Source organism: Phallusia mammillata, chromosome 1 (genome assembly GCF_965637545.1).
Source record: "Phallusia mammillata chromosome 1, kaPhaMamm4.hap1.1, whole genome shotgun sequence".
NCBI classification, from domain to species: domain Eukaryota; kingdom Metazoa; phylum Chordata; class Ascidiacea; order Phlebobranchia; family Ascidiidae; genus Phallusia; species Phallusia mammillata.
This window is the reverse complement of record NC_137252.1, coordinates 5681411-5698853: the sequence shown is the minus strand read 5'-3', so window position 1 is coordinate 5698853 and position 17443 is coordinate 5681411. Positions and strand designations below refer to the sequence as shown.

The following is a 17443-nucleotide window of genomic DNA, read 5'->3' as shown; positions in this document are numbered from 1 at the left end:
TGACGTCATGTATAAAGTTTGGGCTCGCTACGATGAGTATTTCACAAAACGGTGTTTTTTAGAAGTCCTGTAAAATTTTATGATGACGTCATAGTGACGTCATTATGTGTGTGACGTATCCGGGTTATGACGTAGTTCATTATATATCAATATCGTAAGGTTGCGTCATAGGGTTCGGAAGTTATTGCGTTTGGTCAAGAAAGTACACCAGACCCAAATTATCTAAGTGTAATTATTTGTAGTTTTTTTTAAAAAATTTTGTTTTTTGGTTTGTCTGTTTTTAGTTCCTATTTGTTCTTACCATGTTATCATAAATGCTGCTTTTATTACCATTTCAAGTGTTTTTATTTCAGTAAATAAGTAATTTTTTTCATACTTATTTACTAAATGATTAAATCACCACTAAAACTTTGGTAAAGTAAATAAACTGTAGGTTAGTTTGAAGTCTACTATTACTGTACAGTTCATGTGTGTGTGTGTTCTTCCTTCCGGCACTTAAAACTATCCAGCAGGCCAGTCTGCAGAGTGTGGCAGCAGCACGTTCGATTATTTGAAAAAAAAAATTGCACGCCAATTTTTGGGGGTTGCATGCGGAATTTTCGCGCAAAAGGCATTTAATTGTACTGTTTTGACCTCTTTTACTTGCTTTGCGCCTGTTGAACTTGGCCTTGCACGCGAACTTACGGGTCGTACACGCATATGTGCGGGACATGTCGGTCCTGCACGCGCGAGATCTCGTCGGGAACTGCCATGTTCTGCAGACTGACCAGCAGGTTTCTTTTCGGCGGTTTCTTTTCCTGTCAAGCCCGACCCTCTTTCCTAACACAGGTTGTTAGCTTCTGGGGACCCAACTGGTCTCGCCAACACCTTCATAACATTATTTTAGCATAAAGTGTACTGATGTCATCAACGTAAAAAGGTAGATGTTCTTTTCCTTCCTGTGCCTAAAACTATCTGGCAGGCTTGTTCTTGTTGAACCTTACCTCTTTCCTGATACAGGTGGTTAGTTTTTAGGCTCTTAACTGATCCCACTGATGTTTAACTCCAGTCAGGTTTACACACAATGCCCCCCATTTCCTTGTGAGCCCTAGCTCCAGAATGCTGTGTAATGATGGTGTAACTACAGCACTTTTAGCCCTAATCCAATAATTATGCCTTCGACTAAGTTTTCTGGCATGCATCTAAACAGTTTGACCTGATTCTTTTAAGTGGCCTACAAAATCAATCTGTGCGTACTTTACAATCATGTGAATAAGAAACTTTTACTTTTTACATGATTCAAATGTATTTTGAAACATGTCACATTGCAATAAACAGAAAAAGCTGCTGAGTGACACCCTTCTAGTTGTTATGGTTCCCCTTTTCTGAAGTGGACATATATTGTTTTTGTTCTTTTTTGACCTCCAATGACCCAGGGGTTCACCAAGAGTCCCCCAAAACGTAAATTGAAATAAATGACTGTGCTGACTAAAACACATAATTAAGAAGTTTCATTCTTTGTTGGTTGTACAGTGTATAGTATTTTAAAATAGTTTATGACTTTTAATTTGATTTAACATCTTTAACCCCACTTTTCCAGTCCTTTAGGTCAGAAGAAGACCTAATGTGCTAAAATTTTAAACAATTGTTTGTAGTTGGTCAGTCGTTTAGTATTTAACATTTTTGCCCAATTGGCCAAATGGTTATTTTTACAGCCCATAATAAGTGTAAACTGGAAAGCCCAAGGGAGTAATTCACTGTTTGCTGAATGATGCATGAACAAATGTTTTAAAAGATCATAGAACAGTAATTCAGTTGCTACATGGCGATAGACTACCAAAGAACAATTTGCTCTCTATACCTTTCCTGCAAAATATCTTCCTAATTTGTCCATATCTGTAATAATGTCCAGGTTTTGTAAAGAAAGTTTTATCTGTTTCAAAACTGGCCCTGCACAGCTATAGGATATGGATAGGATATTACATGATATGGACAAAATCTTTTGAATTTTGAGTTGATGCATTCTACAAATTTGTCTGTCTAAAAAAATATAAAAATAAAGAATTCAAAAACCTTTTTGCCATGACTAATTTACGTAAACATGTGTATGGGGACCCATTCGTTTTTGCTTGCTAAAGCAATCATGTGTGCTTGCTAAAGCAATCATGTGCTTGCTAAAGCAATCATGTGCTTGCTAAAGCAATCATGTGCTTGCTAAAGCAATCACTTTTTAGTTAATCAAGCTTTTATTATTAGGCAAAGAAAAGAAGGATTTCTTTGTGATGTCGAACTTGTTGTGAATGGAAAAAGATTTTCAGCTCATAAAAATGTGTTGGCAACAAGTTGTGATTATTTTGCAACAATGTTCAAGACAGATGTGAGTTATACTCTAATTTTAATTTGAAAGTTTAAACTGTATTCTTTTAATTCATATATGCTTTGTTTTAATGTCTGGACCATTCTTGGAGTTTTAAATAATATGGCAAACAGCACGTTTTATTTATTAAAACACTGTGCAGAATGCAACAACGAATCAATGCATTTTGAGAATACATTTTGAAAACCAATACATTGACTTTGTTTGTGCAGATGATGGAAAAATACTCCAACACTGTTGAGCTCAAGGAGCTGCCTTGGCAAGCTATTGAACAAATATTGGATTTTATTTACTCTGGAAAAATCTTTCTTTGTGATGATGATGTATTTGGCATTCTACAAGCTGCTTCCATGTTTCAAATGAAAAGTAAATGTTGTTTTAGTTATTACATTGTTTTAATTTTTTTATACATTGTTTTATCTTTCTTTAAAAATCAGTATTTTATGATTTAACTTAGATTAAATAGTGTTATTTTGTAAACTGAAAATTGATTTAAATGAGCATAAGTTTATAACTTGTATCGGGCCTTGAGCATCTATGCAGATCAGCGATCTTGGCACACTCATATATTAATCACAGTATGTGAGTCCCATTGAATGCCTAAAACCAAATCAGCCGATCACCAAGCATAACATTTATGTGAGTTGAAAAACTAATGCTGGATTGTTTTACCACCTCATGTGTTGAAAAGTGTATCTAGGAAAACTAAACATGATTAAAAAAGAATTTTAATGAAAACATAACTGCCATCGAGCTTGCATATGTAAAAGACATTAGTGCCAGCATATCAAGGATACACAAGCTCTCAGACAGTTTATAAACAAATAAGAAAGTGTAATTTTCTAATCAAAAGTTAACTTTCAGGTTTGATAAGATTGATTGATGAATATTTGCTGGATAGTGTCGAACCTTCGAATGCATTAAACCTTAAGGACATAAGTAAACTTTTTTTATTGGTTTCTCTTGAACAAAAAACTGAGGAATGTATTTACAACAACTTCGGTGCAGTTTGTCAATCAACAAAATTTCTGCATCTTGTTGAGAAAGAGATTAGTGTTTTTCTTCAATGAGATAAAATAAAAGTAAGTATGAATAACAAGAATATAATTGATGTTTGTGATGTTTCTAAACAAGTAATCTTTTGGGAAATTTCATTATTGGTTGGTAAACAATGTTTTATTTGCTTCCCATATTGTTTTGACATAGTTTATTTCCAGTTACAAATTGTATGTTAGATATTTTGTCGCCTGATTTATATGTGTTAAATATTTAAATGAAAACTTGTCAGAACTGATTTGCAACGCCATTTGAATGTCAGGTAGAAGTAGAAGATGTGCTCTATACTGCACTGGTAAATTGGACAAATCACAATTTACCAAAAAGACAAAACTCTTTCCCAAAACTATTTGGTTTGCTTAGACTTCAGTTTGTAACAAAGAAATTTCTTTCAAACACTGTGAGAAAAGAGGTATGTTAAAAATGATGGCTTGCTTGTTACATGTCAGTGCGACCAATACATTGATTGTGAGAAACTTCATGATTGTTTGATTTTGACTGGCCAATCACCATCAAATTCTTCATTAACGAATCAACAGCTTTACAAACACAAATAAGTAATATCAAACAGTACAACCACAATTTTAATCAAGGCTGAAGTACACTATGGCACAATACTTTATTACAAGTTTAGCATTACAATATGTCATAATGGCTTCAATTTGAGTGTTTGTATAAATTAAACAGTTGAAATTATGGTGAATATAAACCAATTTAGAGAAATTTGTAGTTGTATAAGTTGATGGTGTACAATTAAGAACATTTTTTGATCCTAATGACTGGCAGTTTGGCCACATCTGGTTTGATAACTTAAGATTAAGTTATGTCTAAATGTAGTTGCTAGTGATAGAATTTATCTAATTGTTGTTTATTGCTTATTTCCATGCATGTGAAAATAAGTATAAGTGGGACTTTAATCTCTATTAATTTTGGTTGTGTAATAAGAAACTTGTGAGAGACAGTACAACATGCAGAGACTTAGTGGAAGATGCCATGCACTTTCACATTGAACCTGAACGTTTTGAAAAGCAGCAACCAAGAATTGCCCAACGAAAAGGTATAACCTTCCGAAGCTCAATGAAAATACCTGGTAATAATGCAACTTTAAGAGAGATTTCTGGTCTGATATGTTATCATTTTTTTGTATTTATTATTGTACAGGTATGAACTTAATATCGCATTGTGATGTAAATACAAACCTTGCACTACTGCAATATGCGAATTTCAGATATTTTATTTGGCTTAGTAAATTGACTCTTACTGTTTTTTCTAGTCAACAAGAGATGCTACCTTTTGACACCAAAGAATGTTGTTCAATCACTTCAACTTAAAACTTCTGTGCCTAACAGTGAGGAAATGAAGGGTTTGTTTGCAAACCCTCAACACATGGTGTGTATACATTTTTTAGGGTTTGATCGTTGCCAGTTATTTTGTTAAAGTTGTTGATGTTTCAATTTACTGTGGACCAACAGCTATTTACTTAAAAGACAATTACTATCACAATTTGCTTTTTGACTGTTGCAGATTGTTCAACCACCTTTCCATATAAGTCACCTAAGTGCAATTGTGCTGCATGAAAACAAAGTGATGTTTTTCGGAGGTGCTCATCCAAATAATAAACTAGGAACAACATCAATAATATCTTTTGATGAACAGGTTTGGAAATTAGAAGGAAACTTGAATTTTCCTAGAGCTAAAGCATCTGCGGTATCAGTTAAAGGTATGAACTAGTGTATATAAGTCAATGTTTTTTACCTTTTTAAAACCACAGAACATTTATTAAAATAATCCCACAGAACACCAAACGAAATTTTATAATGGTAAAACAAAGCAAACAACTCAACAACATTTTTTTCATTTCTAGTTTTCTTAGTGAGAAATATAGGCTGAACACAAAGTTGATATTCAGGCTGGAATCACAGAAAAAATAAATGTGAACCTCTTCCTTAACAGTTTTTAATCATTGTCATGTTTCAAATGTTTTAGTAGTCATGCTTGCTAAACTCATCTTACAAATATAAGTTGTTGAAAAAAGAACCAAATCAAAATATTAATATTTGTCACAACAGGAAACTCCTTAACAGTCATCAACCAAAAATGTTTCAAAGGTAGATTATAATATTTTAATACTAACCTCTAAGATAAACATATTCATACTGGGATCAGCCCTGAAGCGTCAAGGTGTGTACTGAATCCTGTTAAAGGTGTGTACTGAATCCTGTTAAAGGTGTGTACTGAATCAGCTGGTCTCCCAAGCATTTTCCAAAACTATAATTTATCGACATGTATGCCATGATCGCTGGACTGCATTGACGCTTCAGGGCTGATCCCAGTACGAATATGTTTATCTTAGCTGATACGGTCGAACTGGTGATCCCCCACTCTGAAGCTGACATGTGCAGCATACAAGGCAGGCAATTGTGCTTGTGATTCAACTTTTGGTGGTTTCTACACTAAGCCTGTGTAGCTCAATTGGTAGAGCGCAATTCCTGAAAAGACTCCTGTCTTGGATTCAAATCTCACCGCAGGCTAGATTGTTCTAGCTACTCGTTTCATAAAAGTTGCTTGCTTTTCACTATTTTGATGAAGGCAAACGAATAATCTATTTTCTTGGTTTCAAATGTTGGGTGGTTTGTTTCAATATGATGCTTCTTGGCTGTAACCTGAATAATTGCTACCTTGTGGATCACTGGTTAAAAATTACCAATATAAGTGATACTTTACTGTAAACATGAATGAAATATATTCAGATTAGATTCTGTGTGGTAATAAGAAACTGGCAGTTTTACCTAAACCTGTACATGATGCAGCTGAAAAGTGTTTAAAGATTTATTTACCTCAGGTTTATGTAACTTTTTTGGAATTTATTTTTGTTTTAATAATTTAGGTGCTGTTTATATTTTTGGTGGTACAAGCTCAAAAGTTGAAAATCGGACTGAAATGTATGTTGATGGCCATTGCCTACATGATATGCCAAAGGATCTAAAAAACAACAGATTATTATCATGTGCTGTTGTAATAGGAGGTACAGATATTTTTGTCAAGTTACCAAATAATGGCATGGATTTCATCATCATAGTTTGATTATGTTAAAACTTTAATGCAATTGTCTAGATTTGCCTGCTTATGATGTTTTTAATAAACATCTGCTCTGCTGGTAATTTAATGCAGTAAATTACTTATTTATTGAATTTAGTCAAAATTGTAAAATATTTTACCTTTTAAAATTGTTTCGACATTATTAAAAGTGGCTTGTTGCTAACGTTTAAGTGGCTTGTTGCTAAGGCAGTGGTTCTTAACCGGGGTTCGATCGAACCCCAGGGGTTCGGCAACACCGAATCAGGGGTTTGATGAAGGTCTTTTTGAAGTGCAATACAAATGCTCATTTTTGTCAAACTTAAGGGTCTACAGTCGCTAAAAACGGCAATTTGTATTTGCCAAATATCAAAACACTGGAAGGTTGAACTTAGGCTGGCGTGTTTTAAACTTCTCTAAACAGTTTTTGTGGTACTAAAAAGAGTGTTACTAGCCTAATAACCCTGTGTCAAACTTTTTGTACGCCTATTGGGTGCCAACAATGCAAAAAAACAGGTACCACAAGCATCACAATATAGATTATGATATCATAAACACTTAAGGCTGATCTCCTCGCTGTTGGTGAAATAAGAATCTGTGATGCAGCCATCCTAGTAAAATGGTTGTGTACCCCTGTACTAAGGTTTTATTTTTTAATGTAACAAAGAGCATTGTTCGCATTGTTTGCAAGCATAAACACAACAAAATTTTGTTGGCGGCAAAAACTTATTACTTCATCTTTTTCATGTTTGTGTACAGATGCCAAAAATACAATGCTTCATTTTGGTAAAAACTAAAAATTGCCGGAATTAAAGCAATCATGAAACAAGTTTCTTGTACTATTGTCAGAATTTAACAAAATGACAAACAGTAACTGTTGCCACTACGTTTGAACAAAAACTAATTATAACCCACCAAACAAAACAGGTTAAAACCTAGGATGTAACTTTGGGGGTCAACCAAAGGCTGAAGAATATAATATGGGTTGGGCCATTATAAAAAGGTTAAGAACCACTGTGCTAAGGTGTGGTTAGCGTATGCATATGAAACAAGCAATGAGGTTGTTACAGATTGATAGGTTCTGTTGTAAATTTGTTTTGTTGTACATTACAGGAATTATTTATCTGTTTGGAAACAATGAAGCAACATCTTATCAACCATGGCAAGGTAAGAACAAGGGCATACTTATTGTGCCCCCTTCTCTTTAAGGCAAACATATTTTTTTGCCTGTTTTGTTGTTTTCGTTTTATATCTAATCTGGGTTTGTTCCTTACATACAGACCAGCGATCACAGCACATTTTTTTAAAAATCATAGCATGCTAAGTCTATTAAAGGCATGATACCTAACCAGCATACTATGAATTTGTACTTAATAAATTACATCGCCAATTTCATAGTCGGTTGCTGCATTGCAAATTTTTTAAGAAGTTTAAAACAGATTGTCATGACAAAAAAACCTTTACTTGTTGAAAATTCTTATCAACCTGCTCATATAATTCACATCAACCTCCTCATATTGGTAGTTTTGAACACTGTTTAAATTGGTTAAAAAGTGGCCTTGTAGATTTTTGTGTTTCACCCTATGGCAACATGAGTTGCACCACCCCTAAAATGGGTTAAACTTTAAAACAATTTAAAAATGGTGGATGATTGAAGCTTGAAACCAGGCATTGTTAAGTTGTAATTGAATTAAAAAGTAATGCCACAATTGAACAATAATTATCAAATTTGCAGATTATTCTATTGTAAGTAGTATTGTTTCTACTCTACATGTATAGGGGTAGGTCGATGCAGGACCCAATGAATAAAAGAGTTAAATACATACACTGTTTAAAATATGGTGTATATGCCATACATCCACCTTTCGAGTTGATAAAATTTTTACTTGTCCCCAGGCCTAAAATACCAACCCTAAATTACTGAAATTTTTATGGTTGTTGGTACAGTGTTACCTATTATGGGTCCCCTTCAAGTTTTGTTGATGTATTTTCCACTATTTTTAGCAGTTTTTACTGTTACATAACTTTTGTCAGCTCAAGGGAATGACCTTTTGTTGAAAAACTATAGAAAAAATTAACATATAATGTTTTATGGTGAAAATGTTTGGTAAGACTGATCTGCAGTCTATTTATGTCACAAATACTTTATTGTTAGGAATAGCTAAAGTGAGTTGGCATGGGTACAACTCTGAAAACAGCTGTAATTGTCATTAATACAACTAGTAATTTGAGCTTACGTGTTAAAAGGTATTTTTGTTTTTATAACTTTTGTTATGCTTTTTTTACAGTTGAAAACCAATTCATGTTTGCACCTAGAAACCAATTCAATATTGCAACTACAAACCAAACTTCAGTGGATGCAATAAATACACAGACAAATGAATGGTCCATTGTCGCACCCCTAAATTTCCAAAGAACAAGTTTTACTGCAGCTACTGTTGGCAACACGATATATGTGTTTGGTAATTTGTGCTACCCATAAATTGAAAGCATAAAGTGACATAGTTAAATCGTTTCCTGCTTACACAAATACATTGCAACAAATGTGACAAAAGTTAATCAGATATGAATGAAAGTAGATGGAAATGCTTTATTGGAAATTTTAGCTTTTTAAACATTATTCCTTTTCAGGTGTCCAAAGCATCTACACTTTTGCTGTTATAAAAAATTTTTATTGATGTTTTGTAGTCTACAGCCAAAACCAAACCATTGACAAAAGTTGTACAAATAGGTGGATGTAAAAACAACAGGCAACATTTCAACACTGGTGAGTTTCTTGACACGAGCTTTGACAACCCAACATGGACACTCTTGCCTCCTGCACCAGTTGAATTAAGAACCGCAACATCCTTTTTGCTTTCAAACGAAGAAATAATTGTTCTTGGAGGGTATGATATTCTGATTTGAAAACAATCCACATTTACTGAACCCTACTAATGTCAATCATGTTTTACAGCCGAAGTAACCAGCTATGTTGCTTTAGTACAAGAACACACACATGGAAAGACACATTCACCAACTTTCAGCAAGGTACAATTTACAAATACTGTTGAATTGAATTGTTGTTGTATTGTTTTTTGGAAAACTTTTAGTCGAACCAAAGTAAGCAGGACTGTGCAAAACAATCTTTTGTGTTCTGCAATAAATTTATGTTTGTGCAAAAAATTAATTTAAAAATATTTTTTTTCCACAGAACAAGAACAACTTGGACAGGCTGTAAAGGGTTCTAAAATGTTCAGATTTGGAATGTAAATGTTTCACCAAAACTAAAGGAAGTCATATACCAGACCAGACATGAAGAAGGCAATGTACTTACTTGGGACTAGTCTGTTAACCACAAATAAGATGATTTTTGGTTTAAATCCAGTAACAGTATAGATATAACCTGTGCAGATATGGTTGAAATCTATTGTTGTGTGCAACTGCTTATAAAATGTATATATTTCACAGAAAATTATAGATTAAACTTACATATATGTACACGCTTTAAGTACTGATTATGCACAATGTTATACCACGTAATTATGAGTTTACCTTCCCCTAAAATAGATGATTTTCAAGCCAACCGATTAGCGTGTTTATATTGAAGTAGTAATTTAATGTGTTACACTGCTTGTTTGCAGGTTTTCGTCATTCCATTGTCTTAAAAACCAGCCTTACATGCACAAACGGCTCTGCATATTTGTCATTATTGATATCAGCTGGCTAACACCAGTATTTTTTTAAATGTTAGCACACAAAGTTATTATCTTACGAAAAAGACAAGTAAATTTGCACAGGCCACTTAATAAGTTGCCAACCTATTTTGTAGAGTATGCCGTTTATAGATGTTGATTGATGTGTTTAACTCCCTACGTTGCTGGGCACCACAAACGAAAGGTTTCAACTTATACCCGTATTTCTTCAATTTTTGGCAAAAAGGCCCTAGTGGTGATAATATCTTTTTTACTTAACGTTTGGCTGAGAAATCATGTGCCATTATGTGACGAAATATTTTGTTCATACATCATTATTTTGTTCATTTTTTTTTTACTTTTGTTTATTTTGTATTTTCATGGGCATTCTTTTTTGTTTGTGGTTTTAATTTTTTTTAAACTGTCATGGCATTTGCTTAATTTCTTTGAAAGGTTACATGAGATAATTTACCTACGGTAGTGCTGTTTTAACCAGTAGTTATGAAAATGTTTCATAAAACAGGACGTTTCTATGAGTGACAAAGGACGTTTGCTGTAAGGTTTTTTTACCCAGAACAAGGCGTTATGATTGGGGCTCTGTAAAGGTAAAAAAATGATGATTATTAAACTGGACTTAAAATATATTTTTCCCGATTGAGATGCACCAGTCTATTTTTCAAATTGTGCTTGTTCTTAGAAAGTTGGAAATGTAGCATTGTGCTAACAAATATAAGTCAAGTTTGGTGATTATTAATATTGTTTGCTAGACACACCCCTAACCATTTTGCCTTGATCAGGGTAACTAGAAACCTTGTTGACAAAGCACATTTCGTGTTTATTACCCTCATGACGGTAACCTAATTAGAGACGCATTCTTACACGAAATATATTACGAGTTTAACGTCTTGTTGGCTAGTAGCAACATTTTGAAAAATACGATCTGAACATTTTCTGTTTCTTTCTTTTTTTGTAATGATTTTTGGTACCTTTGTTTATAACTGTACTTATATTACACAAGTTTTTGAATTGTAGTTATGTTTGGATGTCAAGTTGTAGCGGCAACATGCCAATACCCGCCATTTTGTATAGCTTTTTCCACAACAAAAGCACAGCCGCATACAGCAGGCTAGAAAATTAACTTCCCGTACGTCATAGAAAATACATCGCGCTCTAAAATGGCGCGCTCGGGAAATCCCCTGACTCCTGCCTACATAAATCGCATTTTTTGGGAAAACAGCAAATATAAGTCTAACTAATTAGAACTGAGACATAGAGTTGCAAGTTAATACTTAACCGTGTTTGTGAAATATTACCTGTACTATTAAATATTTAAATCAAGTTTTGGATTCTTTTGTACTTTGGTGTTAATTGCCAATTACTGCTTTCTCTTTAATTACATTCTATTTGAATAAGATTTCTTGAAACATTTCTGTCGCTGATCACCAAAATAAACCAACAATGTAATCAACGGATTATAGAAGTGGTGTTTATCTCCAAGGAATTTTGAGGCAGCAGTTTGAAACTTAGTGAGGTTAATAGCGCAAACACATTGCGTTGTTAATTTGTGAGAGTAGCATTACCAGTACTTAAAGACCGCGCATGAACCTCCGCAAAGTCAGGTTTATTTGCGTAGTTACCTCATTATCACATACCCTTCGTTGAACGGTCACGTAACGAGCAAGGACACGGTAAAACCCATGTTATCGAGTCGAGGTGTTCTTTTTTCAAAGTGCTTGAATTCCTTGATCTGTGAAACCGAACGAACAAACCTGGCGGGGAACGGACGGTTGCATTAGACGGTGTTTGAACCCGCGGGCTCTGATGGCCGAACAAAAACCCTCTACACGGAAACACCAGAGAGGTTCTTCGGAAAGTTCCCGTCTAGGGGGTACGCGTGTTAGTAAAAAATGCTGAAAGGTTGTTGTCCAAAGTAGTCACGCAGCTTTGGCATGATACAGAGGCTTGCGCTAGTTTTCGTTCTACACGATCAATGTGTTTTCCCAATTTAACTGATCGTCGATATAAATTCCAAGGTATTTTGTGTGCGTCGATCGCTGTATATGCTGCGATCCTTTAGAAAGAAAAAACTTCTGCGTGTTTAAGCGCTTGGAAAGACAACAGTAGATAAGTTTTTTTACCCGTTAGAGGTAATTTATTATGCCACATCCAATTTAACAATTATGTTTTCCACTTTGCATTTGCGAACAGCGCTACTTATTTATTTTAAACTTTTCCAATTTTTCGTTTATCTTGTTAAATGCAATGCACTATGTAGTAAAATATATTTGTATTTCATTCCTTCATTTGGAAAGAAAGCAAAAAATATTTTGTGGCTCTCTAAGAAATGGACTTTTAAATGTGTGGCTTCATTGGCTTTCTCAGGACCCAAACCTTGGTGGTCTAACGTAGTGATCATCAAAGTAGGGATATCTCCCCTTCCCACGTTACTGTGATGCTCATCATTGGCAACAGAAATTTTCTTTTTCATAGACCATAGCATGAGTTGCTCGGTCAAATCATTGTTCATGTGCAAATGAATTAAAAATGATAGTTAAACCCACACATGTAATTAACATGTATGGATTGTATGCAATTACACAGATTTAGCTATTGTTATTTTTGGGTTTGGGTAGATTGTTCAACCACCACCTTTCCGTGTGAGTTACCATAGTGCAATTGTTGTGCATGAAAATATAGTAATGTTTTGTGGAGGTCTTGATACCAGTGTTGTGACCTGATATTAGAAAGTTAAAAATAATGTGAATCGTTTTCCGATTTTAATCTTTAAACTACAGTAATTTGTCTTTGGAATTCTTTGTCCATTTAGGTTCTGTTTACATTTTTGGTGGTTACTCAAATCAAAGATTTGAAAATCAAACAGTAGGGTATGTTGATGCTTGTTGGGAACATGGTGTGCAAAAGGATCAACAAAACGACAGGTCTGAGGGATGTATTGTGGTCATTGGAGGTATGTACCTATTCCAAGATTTAGAAGAGCAATTAAAATCATACCCTTTGACTCAGTCATTTTTCAGCGTTAACCTATAACCAAATCTTGTTAGAATTTCTTACAAGACTTTGGTAAAAAATGACGTGTTGGTAGAGATGTTTAAAGTAGAATAGCTGGGTGTTCTAGAATAATTGTTTCGAATCTTATCTTGACAACAATTAAAGTAGACTAGTTTAATACATTATAAAATATATTCTTTATTTATAATACAAAAAAAAAAAAAACAACCAAAACAAAGAAAAACACGGGGAAAAAACTTTGCACAACAGCATTGCAACTAAATGCCCCCAAATCTACAAAGCCAGATACATTAGCATAAGGTTAAAAAATAATTATAACAATTTTTTTAAAGCGCCTACTTTTGAACTTATTAACATATCTTATGATTAATTCACACAATAAAGTCATCTATGTACAGCAACGCGTTACAAAGCAACTATTTTAAATAAGTTTCTCGCGATCGCAACCCTCGCGATCGACTTGAAATCAGTCCACGAACGACCCGTCGATGGCGATCGACGGGTTGGGCACCCCTGGTATAGTATATCCAACCTAACTTTCTAAGCTGTTTGGAGAAAGCGACATATACTTAGTTGAACTCAAGCAGTTGAAAATACACGAACAAACATGATTCAAATCAATCAGCGTAAAAGTAAAGTACATATGAAGAACAAATATTAAAAGCCATCTTTACTGCTTTACAACGTTCTACAATGCACCAAATGCAATCTAATAGAAAATTTATTTCATTCGACCGAAACTAAGACACGGAAATGTTGTTTCCATACTCATATACATATGTAAACTACTGTTCAAACCGTCACCTCAATTCGTGTAGAATTTGCAACTCATGCGGCGTTTTCCTCATTTGCATGCTGCTGAGACCCGACATCAGCGTTACACTTACACGTCAGCATTCCTTGCCTGATGTCGTCATTCATGACGCAGTACAACAGGAAGACAACGATTCCCTGTGATCCATTCACAAAGGTGTGGATGTGCATGAACACCTCGTTCGAAATCTCATTCCCAACTTCTGAAAAACAAGCTCATTTTTGACCACTTGATGGAAATAAAGCAACGACCGCTGCATAAAAGACTGGTGTACCGGCAGCAAACCAGCATCTGTCGTACTTGAGAACCTGAATATATTGGTTACATTGCTCGTACAACGGTTGGGGCTTCATGTATATACTGAGGGAAAACCCCACGGCGATGGATATCCCCACTATAACAATGGGAATAATCCAACCAATCAGCATGAAGACTTTGAAACGGTTTGACGAATTCTGAGTTCGGAACTCAGCTGGAAACGATGTTGCAATGAAAAGACGAATTCCCTCGGCAAGAAACCACATTCCTAAAAGCAAACAATTTCAATGATAAGAATAGATGATCCTGGTTGCACTAATAAAGCAAATTACTTGCTCTCTGACATGTTGTAGCATTTCTGATTGGTTTACACTGCAAACTATGTTGTTTTGTACCTGAGCACAGCAAAAGGTATTGATTGGCCGCTGTGTGAATCACACATGTAGCCTCATGCAAGACAGCAAGATCGTGAGATATATTGACAACATGGAAAAGCAGAAGAGCCAGTGACAAGCTGATTTGAACCGGAACACGATCTCCGGTGTGTTTCGATCTGTAGAGGATTATTACGGTGGCGACCAGAAACATGATTGAAGCTGATTCTGTGGTATAAGATGTGACCTGAAAAAATGTCTGAATTGTTAGTGGTTGTGTAAGAATATAACATTTGTATGTTTACCTTGATGCCAAATGGTATATTGGTAGATTGGACCGCAAGTAGAACGTTGAAAAGGGTGAGATGATTGCACTTGCACAAGACGTTGCCTGTTACGTCATCAGTCATTGTGACGCAACCACGATCGGAATACTTTCTTTCTACTCTGTCATAGAAGAGACAGATTGGTTCCAGTTTGTTGATCTTCAGGTTTCTTTTGTTTTTCTTTTCTTCTTCGATCTCCTTGCAGACGGATTCTGGTGAAGTTAAAGGTCCGACGAAGCTTGCCTTTCCAGAAAGTTGATCGTTTTCTTCTTCGTCTCGCAGTGGAATCGAAAAATTGTTGACATTCCACCCAACAATAGCGACATAGGTTGTGTTCAATGTAGTTATGTACCGGGTTAAGGTGAGAAAACCGAAATCGGCCAGTTGAGTTTGTACAGTTTTTGTCGTATTTATCTCGAAGACAAACACATCAACCACGAGTTGTCTAATCCCTTTTGTTTGCAACGTGAAGTCGATGTGCGTGAATCCAAGCTTTAGTTTGGCATTGTATTCACTCTTATTCTGTTTGACGAGTTCGATGTGCAAATGGCCGTTGCTGTGGTCTTCAGTGATATTTTGTGCCTCGGTTACGTTACTTGCAAAGTTCTCAAGCAAACTTTCAATCTCTTCTTAATCATTCGGATTAGCTGGGTTCAGGTTTGCGACTTCAGCTTCTAGTGAGGCCTCACGATCTAGGTACGCAATGTATAAATGTAGACGTGTTTTAAATTAGCAAAAGTCGGAATCGGAGCAAGACAATTCTGAAAATACTCTTGATTTCGATTATAACATCTTTCAACAAAGTCATGCGCAAGTGTTGACAAACTAACCTATAAACATTGAGAATATTTTAATGCTATTTGGGTGATAACCTAACCTTACATGTCAATGGGAACAGTGCCCTGCCACGAAAGTACTATTATCTGTTGTTGTTTTTTCTTCAATATACCCTGGTTTAACAAGATAGCAATTGTAACCTAAAAATCTTAGGTTTTTCCGAAAGCTAGTATTTTTTGTTTACCGCTTGGTTCTTCTGTCCTGGTTGAAACCTTGTCAGTAGTAGTCGAGTTCTTGATGTTCTGTCCAAATTGGTTGCTGGCAGTTAACAACAATATGCATAGATTGTGTGTAAAATTAAAGGTACTGTGTTTATTTAAATATTGTGATTTAAAAACATTATTTATCAACAAAATAATGTTATTTTCCTACTACGGTACTTTGTTTTTCTTTCGTGGTTGACACCTTGTCAGTCGTAGTCGGGGTTTTGACGGTGGTTTCGCCCAAAATATTTGCTGAAAATTATGAACAATTTGTATCAATTGTGTGTAAAATTAGTGAGATTGAGTTTGCTTCCACACAATGATAACTTTAGTTCTATCGGAATAGTTATTATTTCTTACTAGCTAGTTTTTCTGTGGTGGTCGAAATTTTGTCGGCAAAAGTCCTGGTCTTGATGGTGGTTTCGTCCAAAGTGGTTGCTGAAAAATTTGAGCATTATCCATCGGTTATGCTAAAAATTAGAGTTGCTGTGTTTGGTATAAGTACTATGGAGCAAACTCCTATCGGAACTTAGTGATTCTTACGTTTTTTTATTATTTACCATTGGGTTTGTCTGTCACAGCAGTAACTTTGTCAGCAGTAGCCGGGCTCATGGTTGTGGTTTTGTCTGTGCAGGTTACTGAAAATAAAGAATTGTTTGTCACGTGACACGTGCAAACTACAGTGTGAATGCAAGATACTGCACATATCAAATGCCAGTTCATCGACTGACTATAACTTAAATCTAAACACTACATAGAAAATATAAATGTATAAAACTGACAAACGTTGATTAGCGTCATAACGTCAATGGAATTGTTGAGGAGTTCTTCACGAACAAGTGAAACCTGCAATAAGTTTTTTGAAACAGTGTTTGAAACAAGTCTTTATTTTTCAATCAAAGAAACACGGACAAGCGTGATAATATGACTGATCTACACAATATTGTACGAATAGACAGTGATATTATTGTCGCATGTGTAGGTGAAAACCTTTTTAGTTGCCATAACTTACAGTGTGGTGCTATGGGCGTAAACAATATCGGCCTGTTTACGTTTTTATTACATACCTGTATCGTTGCATGGTACCACAGTAAATTCTATTGAAGCTGTAACGAAACAAATTGTTAGTGAAAAACGGTGATTAAAAATCTTTTAACTATTACTCCAACGCACTTTCTGATACTGCTTTAAATTTTTTTTTGTATTTTTGGTTCAATTCAGTGCGGGTGACACTTACTTTTCATTGATTGTTTTAGTAGCATTTATGTGAGAAGGTTTAGTCGTGAAATGTTTTGAGTTGACCAACTATTCGACTGAAATTAGAAAAAGTTGTTGCATAAACAGTAACAAGGTTACTTACTATCTCCGTTCTTAACTATGGCATCGACTTTAAAGCTGTGGTAGAGCTTATGGTTCACTTGTTCCCAATTTTCAATGTTT

The 17443-nt window shown here is 35.0% G+C and overlaps 1 pseudogene across 1 annotated transcript; it reads left to right on the top strand.

Moving 5' to 3' along the window:
* The first annotated feature begins 234 nt into the window (after positions 1-234).
* On the top strand, positions 235-11633 carry LOC145209186 (kelch-like protein 12; annotated as a pseudogene). The gene is made up of 15 exons (XR_013855022.1): positions 235-999; positions 1318-1440; positions 2236-2356; positions 2569-2722; positions 3221-3438; positions 3675-3824; positions 4358-4469; positions 4686-4801; positions 4937-5132; positions 6300-6437; positions 7601-7654; positions 8776-8949; positions 9219-9375; positions 9444-9517; positions 9681-11633. The product of XR_013855022.1 is annotated as a kelch-like protein 12 (transcript).
* Positions 11634-17443: the final 5810 nt, after the last annotated feature.